Raw genomic sequence first — 8,151 nt, forward strand, 5'->3', positions numbered from 1 at the left:
TGGATAGAGAGTTCCCTTGTGTGACACATTATCAATCAATTGTGAAATTATTCATTTAGCTCCTGTGTTATGATATATTTTCTGTTTTAAAAGTTGTTGTCCCGCCAAGTTGAAAGGAAAGCAATTGCTATGTGTGAAACAATGTTTGCTATAGTGTTCATACACATGAAATATTGAATATTACTGGATATTGTAAGCAAGACGAACAGTTACAGGTGACCATTTTGGCTGAGTGACAGCTGAATCAACTCTCCAAGACCTTTATGAACATCAAAAGGCCTGGGTTCAATACTAAATTCTTGTTCGTTGCTTTTTCACAGATCATTCCAAGCCAACATCAATCTTCATAAGGACTATCCTCAATTCTGCGTCCCCAGACAAAGAATTGGACTCCACCAAACTACCAAGGAGCCCTTAAACCAACCTGTAGCAGTGAGACACATCTCCATCCCTTCCTTACAAAAGAGAAGCTGGCAGCCAAAACTGAAAGCAGAATTAAAAGAAATGCTGCTCTTCCATGCCAGTAGAGGGAGCTCTACTTACGTCACTGGAGATCTACACAGCCGGTGAAGACAAGTACAGCCAATAGGAGCCATCTACCAACTCAGCCCTCCATGTGAATTTAACACTGCAGCTTCAACAGAAGGAAATAAAAGGGCGGTGTAATTCTACTCCCTTATGCTGACGACTTCATCGTTTATATGAGAGCCACTTTTCCTACTTACAGCGTACAGGAAATGGAAGCTTTACCACAAGCATGGTGGCATGCCAGGATCCTTGGTTTCACAGTCCTGTGCTCAAACTAGGAGTAACAGCAACAAACCAGTCTCTCTCCTCTTTTCTTTCTCTTCTCAAAGTAAAAAAAACAAGAGCGGGGAAAAAGGATAAAACTCGCTGAAGTACTGCAGGCTTTTCTGGTACTAAAGACCTCTTGTTACATCACCCTTCGGGAGGGAAATTAATGGAAAATGTCACGTTGAATGAATAAGACAATAAGAAACAACATAGCCGACACACAGAGCGAGTGTATCAGCGTGTGTTTCTTTCCACGGTTTGCTCTGTTTCTATCTACATTCCAGATTGGAACTGTTAAAACCTTTTGCTCCCCCTCTTCCTCACCTCTATGCGTTTCTTGAATGCTGATTCTTCTTTCTTTCTAATCCCCACCCAATGATCCTCAACTTGCCATGTCTTTAAAGAAGTGTATAGTGGATTAAAAAAAAAAAATAGGAATTTGGAATGCATGGAACTTTATATCCAAGACCTTACACTGTTCATTACTTAACAGAGGCCATAAAGACACTGGGAAACACATCTTCGCTAGACGACGTAAATAATAACAAAGAAGAGAGATTTCCGGAGCAACAGACAGGAATCGGGCCACAGGAATAAGAGGAGCCTTTTGTTTTTTTGTTTTTTTCTTAAGGAAAAAAAATCTATTGGTTTTCAGAGTGAAGCCGTATGCGGTTGGGTTGTTTTTCACCCATTACAAAGCCATTGAGACAACATTTACCTGCAGTGCTTGTGGTGATGGGGTTCTCCAACTGCTCCACAACATTTGGCTCTCAGATATTTCTCATGTTGTTGTAGGTGGTTTTCATTTTTTATGTTGTCTTTTCATTTTTTTTAAGTTTTGTCATTTTGGTTTCTGGTTTTTTACGTTGCAGGTTACCAATATCGCCTTAATCATTTTTAAATATTTTATTTTGAAGTAAAAGTGGCATATTTTTTATTACACCATGTGAACACATATTTTCATCACACCCTTTTTTATGTAGTAATATCAGATGGAACACTGGCCACAGTGAGATTAATTTATATTTTTTAAATTAACTTTGTTTTTGATAATTGTTTGTGATTATTTTTCTTTTATTTATGTTTTGTAATGTTTTGTTACCTTCATCAAGCCCCCTGTCAATTTTCTGACTCTTATTTATTATCAATACTTATAAAAGCAATAGCGTAAAGAGGTAAGAAAGTGAAGAGCACAACCTTGTGTCATTTTAAAAGTTGGTGGAACAGAAACGTGTTGCCTCCGTCTGTCTAACTTACCACTGATGTACTGACTTAAACATGCCACAAAACGTACTCCAATACTTTACTAATACGTCAGAGAGCAGGAGCTCACATATAAACAAGAGTTTGGTACCACCCAGATCTTCTCTTCCAACCAACAGTGAGACATCATGTCTTCAATCAGCCAGTCAGTGGATCGAAGTGATACACTGCTTGTATTAGCCAGCTGGAGTCTGATCTGAAAGCACTGCAGGGCAGCAGAGAGGCACTGAAAAGCAGACCAGTCACACGTCGCGGCAGAACTGGACTTGACATTGTCACCTGCAGGGGTTTGGGTTTCGATGTGATTCTTCTGACCCTCCAAGATGGACGTTTATTGGGAGCTTGCAAAAAGCCCAGCCGAGCTCCTCACACACAAGTGTGTATTAGCATGTGTCTTCACTCTGTCAAATGTGCACAGCGCATGTGAAAGCACACTTGAAAAATGGTGTCAAAAAGAGAGAAAAAAAAAGATCAGCACTTATGTGACTGAGGAACCAAAAATAACACACTTGGTTGTGTCACAAAGTCACTTGCCTTTTTTTAACTTTTCATTTTCTATCATGGTGGCGTCCAGACCTGTAACCCAACCCCCGAAAACCTCTCTCTCAGACTGTCAGTTGTCATGGAAACTTCTCAGGTCAGTGTTCTCCCTGCTGTTGCTCCTGCAGTGCATTGTGGGATCTGCGGTTCGGTACTCAAAACGTACTCTGTCGGGCCAAACATTGCGAGGCCTTCAGCAAAACCAACGAACCAACCAACTTCTGCTGTATATTGTCTGTGTGAACGCTCGCTGGGAACCTTCGCATGCCGCCCGGCGCAGAAAACCTCAAAGTCACCTCTATATTGTTCTGTTCCTAATGTTTGTATGTATGTGTGTGGGGGTCTGTATGCGTGTATTTAATGACCATCATCCAATGTGGAAAAGAAAAGAAAACAAGACAAACACGAGTTCAACCACAACAAATACGGTGGGCAGAAGAGGCGACCTCTCATCTCCAGTCCTTCTATGCAATGAATCATATTAGGAAAAAAAAAAAAAGAAACGCAAGGAGAAAAAGGGAAGTGAAAACACAAAATGGTAAAAGTCACACAATCATTGTTTGTCACACCTCAATTTTCTCTAATATCTATCTATTTATTTTGGCATTCATCATCGATCAAAATAAGGAGATTCTGTGAATTTGTTTGTGTATAATATAGGTTGCCAGTAAGTTTTAGAAATAATAATAATAAGAAGGGCCTTTGTATTAGCTGTGTTAAACTGACATGTTCAGGGTCCCCTCTCCTCCTCAACTGGGAGTCTCTGCCAAAGGCTGTCTCTAAAGATGTGTTCATGATGGCTGGGAAATGCCATTCAGAGCTAAGAAGATGATTAGGAAGAAGAAGATGAAAAACAAGAAAATGTGAATGTGTGTTTTAAAGGAAACTTTCATACAAAATCAACATAAAAATGCATACAGCAGCTTATTTAGGTTTAACAAAAGAACTGTACAGTTAACAGAAGCACCAAAACATCCCAGTTGTCATGAATGCATCAGAACGGCTGTTGGCCATCTTGTTTTATGTTGCTTCAAAGCAGGGGTTTAAAAAAAAAAGAAGTTGTCCAGAGATTTATAAAAATAGATACATTTATGAGATTTATATAAATACATCTACAAAATGATCTAAATATATTCCATAATATGGCTTCTGTCTGCTCAGGAGGGAAGACGAAAAGTTACAGAATAGTTAAGTTAAACAGAAAGTCGGTTAAAATACAAATATATAGATATTACAGATAATATAACATTTACAGATTATATTTGACTAAAATACTGCTGTAGGCAGCATTATTTAAGGCATTCCTCGATTGAATTAACCTGTGTGCGAATGTGTGAGTGTGTGTGTGCATGTGTGTGTGATTGTTTAAAGGTGCACTGCCACAACACACTAACATTTATAAGCTAAATACACTGTGGAACATACATTTCTGTACCTCAGAAATCAAAGAATTATCTGCAAATTTACCAGAAGAAGCTATTATATATACAAGCTGTTTATGAGAATATGGACTTGAATATAGGTGCTTTATGCAGTATGAAAACACCCCGATTCCTAACTCCTTTACAACTCTTACATTTTATTTGAGTACAGCCTAACTAGTCATTAAAATACATTAGTATATATTTTTTAACATTTATCAGATGATTCATCTATTTAAGAATTTATTTTATCATACTGAGAGGGGATGGAAAGCTGACGGAGTTAGGCAAGAAGAGGGATTTAGGTTTGAAATCTAGAGAGAGATTATATTTATGAAGATGTTATATAACTGGTTATATAACTATATAACTGGATTTTTACACAACCACAACAACCAGATTAGTTAAAATCTTAAGAAAAATATGTCAAAGTTTTACTTTATTTTAAAATTCGATGGGTGTGTGAAATTTTCTGGTTCTTGCTGTCAAGTGATTTGTTGTTTTGAAAGATTTTAAACACTTAAAATATACTTCTATGATTTCCCCTTGTCCTATTTTAAGATTACAAGTCATAATTCTTGTCATAATAACCTCCTTTGGCCTCTATAGAGTTGAATTCATCTGCAGGATTAAGATTCAGATTATTCTGGTTCTGTTTGGATCTGTTCAATCTCCTTCACACCAGGTGCACGTGGCCCTGACAAACAGCAGAGCGACACTCACTGGTACACTGCCACCAGATCGGTGACTTCACCACAGAAGCTTAAAATTAGACAACGTGTTAAAGTAGAACTGATAATAATAATAGAAGCGAGAGTTTAAAGTTACCCAAATTAATACCAACTTCCACTATTGTATGTCGTATGTTTTTGGAAGTTTGTAAAAAAATAAAATGTTCAATAAGATGTTCCTTAATCACTTTTGCCTCAGGAAAGCACACACTAAATACAGCATCGAAATGGAGATGTTCAATAGACAACAGAAAAAAAATAATGGATGGATTTATGCAGGCGCAATAAATCTGATTTTTAACACTTTACGACACAGATGTGATCGTCCCATAGCTGCTGTTAACTCGAGGGATTCAGTAATATCTGAATGACAGAGCCATGAAGACATAAATAACTAAAATCTGTATCGAAATGTAAAGACAAAAAAAAAAAAAACACTTTTTGTTGTTCCTGTGTGAATACAGTCACTGAAGGTGACTTAAATATGCATAGCAGCAAGGGCTTTTAAAATACAATACTGATCACTGAAGAAAGCCATCCTGTTACTGCCCTCTAGCCAGTCGTGGTCTCTGTCTATACTCTGCATGGTGTCTGTCTAAATCCAGGAATGCAACAGACCACAGCAATCATCAGTGGGCAAAAATCACCAAACCACAGCCTGGTTTTTCAGAGGTGTTTGAAGCACAAATGTAGAGATAAGGATAACAACAGAAAGAGTTGTGTTCCAAATCAAGATCTTAACAAATCTGAATTGATATTTGCTTGAAAATAGCTTCTTTAAGCCCCCCCTCCCTATATTAGGAGCTGAAATTCACCCTTAAAATTATGTTTTGGAACAAAACTCTTGTGTTTATTAGTTTGCAATAGAACACAAAGGTTCAGATCTTTACAGACATGTATCCGAGAGAAGTTTCTTCCATCAGATCTGTTTTAAAAGAAGTCAAATCTCAAAATGCCTGACTCGTCTTTGAATCCGACAACAAGAGTCTCAGCAATAAAGCTGTATTTACACACAGTCAAATGACAAATGTTTAGCGCCACAGAGAGTTAAAACGAGTCGACTGTATTTAAATGCAGCTTAGAATGCTTTTGGGAAACCCAGACTGTGTGTGGTGTGTGTGTGTGTGTGTGTCTGTTCTTAACCAAAAAGGTAGCATACAGTGCTTGTACAGTACGTAGTATAGTAACAGTAACCATTGCTGTCGGTCATGCAGACAGTCGACGTATAGCAGGACCGAAGACAGACTTTAAAACACACAAAAATATATATATAGATATATAAAAATTAATGTTTCATAGGTGAGAGGTTGTAAAAAGAGAGCAAGAATGCTGAAACAAACTAAACCATGAAGGGAAAAGTGCATCTTTCACTGTAAAACCATCAGGGAGCGTTAATTCATCTTTCACCTGTAATGAATCATCAAAATAAAATTACAAGTGCATGATCTGGACACCTGTTCCATTCACCCTAACCCCCCGACCCGTCCCCTGACCTTATGAATCTCTCCAACCTTTGACCTTCCACCTCATGGGCTGCCATCTTTCTTTTTCCCCAGTGTAAATACCAGATAAGAACAGAGCAGAGTCTGCTTTGAACAAACAACAACATGTAAATGCCATGAAGGACATGTTCTGTACAACATGCAAACCTCAAACATGCTAACACACCCACACATGCACACAGGCATGAGAGAGGCCTTTGCACACTACACAGCGACACAAGCTGGAGCGTATGCAAGCCTAAACCTCCTTGTCCAAACTTGTGCTTTGTGTGTATCAAACCAACAAAACCTACATAACAAGCGCAGTTGTTGATTTGACTAATAAATGACAAAAAACTCATCGTGTACGTGTGTGGCTGGCTTGTGCGGACTGTTTAAAACTCATTAAAAAGATGTATTCGGATATAAAAAAAAAAATATATAAAAACATATTGGTCTGTGTAGAGTTTCTATACATGTTGTGTTTGTAAAATGAGAAAAAAAAAGGGAAAATATTCTGGCATCCATGTAATTTTTGGGGTGGACGGATATTTTGTTTTTTTTGGGGAGATGGAGATGAAGAGGGTGAACTGTGTGAAAAAAATAAATAAAATGAAATAAAAAATAACCCAATTGAATGAAGAAAAGAGGGTGAAAAATAAAATACAGAAAAAGGTCGAGAGCCTAAAAATGACTACAAAGTGTTCCATTCACTGTTGTAAGTGCAATGAGCTAAACTTCCTGTTTCCCCATTGTAAAACCTTGTGTATGTTTCCGTGTATTCCTCCTGTAAATGGGTGTAGTAGACCTGGTGCATCATGCCATGTAATGTGATGAATGACAAATTATGACCTTACAATACATTTCAATCAGGAAAAATAAATAAAAGACAAATACATAAAAACAGTGCTGTGTTTTTTTTAAACTGCATCCTGATTTTAAGTCATTTTTCATCTTTTCATTCTTCATTTGCAAAAGTTGTTTTTAATGTCAGTAAAATTCACTCTTTACTCACTTTAGTTTTAATCTGCTGGCGTCAAAGAAACATCAGCAACGTGGTCCTTGTTACTGTGGATAAACTGCAGAAGTGTACAGTTTTCATAGGGGCAATTGTTTTTCAGTAGAAATCTGCCACAATCTGCCCAAAATCTCATTTTATCTCATCAGCTTTGGTAATCCCTTCATTTTTCATCTAGCACACAGGTCAAATAAAAGTATCGGAGAAATAATAAACATTATATGACCAAATTATTCTTCATATAGCCTCAGCTTGTGTTTGGTGCCAACAGCTAATGTTAGTATGTTAGTACGTTAAACTAAACTTGCCTCAATTTGAATACTTCCGTTAGTACACTGTGTACACTATGTACTTCCTGTTATACGTAGCAGCCAAATTTCAGAATTTCTGTGGTGCATGTTGGCTCACTGGAAGGTCTCTGCTGCAATACGTGGAACAGAACCTCAATTAGTAGCATTGGAAACATCTTAACCCTACTATTTCATGTCAAAATGGCCGCTGCGCACTGCCTGGAAATGAGAAATTTTACCGCATATTAAGCCCCAAAATGTGAATATAAAAAATATGTACAACTGGCAGCTTCCTCGGCCACCATTTTTACAATGTCAGTATTCCCTCTCCTTCTGCTGCGTAGCCAAAATGGTGACTATTAATGGCAAGGAGTGTGCGGCGTTCCACACTTTCTGACCGTTAAGAGTGTAACATACTTACAGTACATTGTCTTGACAGTGTGAACGCACTTATGGACTCAAAATATCAAGTTTAAGTATGTAAATATGTGAACTGAGACAGTAACAGTCTAAAAGGGCTTTACAACATTTGACACCATCGTTAGACGCTCAAATCTTTATGACAACTGAATGCACTGATAGCATTTAACAGTAAAATCCTGCAGGTACAGA

The 8,151-nt window shown here is 37.7% G+C and overlaps 1 protein-coding gene across 4 annotated transcripts in view; it reads left to right on the forward strand.

Annotated features, from left to right (window-relative positions):
• bsna (bassoon presynaptic cytomatrix protein a) overlaps positions 1 to 7,137 on the forward strand; it is a 150,664-nt gene extending 143,527 nt beyond the window's left edge. For all 4 annotated transcript variants that reach the window (XM_027288988.1, XM_027288991.1, XM_027288989.1 and 1 more), the window contains one exon: positions 321 to 7,137. The gene's annotated coding sequence lies outside the window, so the exon portion shown is untranslated. The remainder of the gene's footprint in view (positions 1 to 320) is intronic.
• Positions 7,138 to 8,151: the final 1,014 nt, after the last annotated feature.

This window comes from Larimichthys crocea, chromosome XV (assembly GCF_000972845.2).
Source record: "Larimichthys crocea isolate SSNF chromosome XV, L_crocea_2.0, whole genome shotgun sequence".
In the NCBI taxonomy this organism is placed as follows: Eukaryota; Metazoa; Chordata; class Actinopteri; family Sciaenidae; genus Larimichthys; species Larimichthys crocea.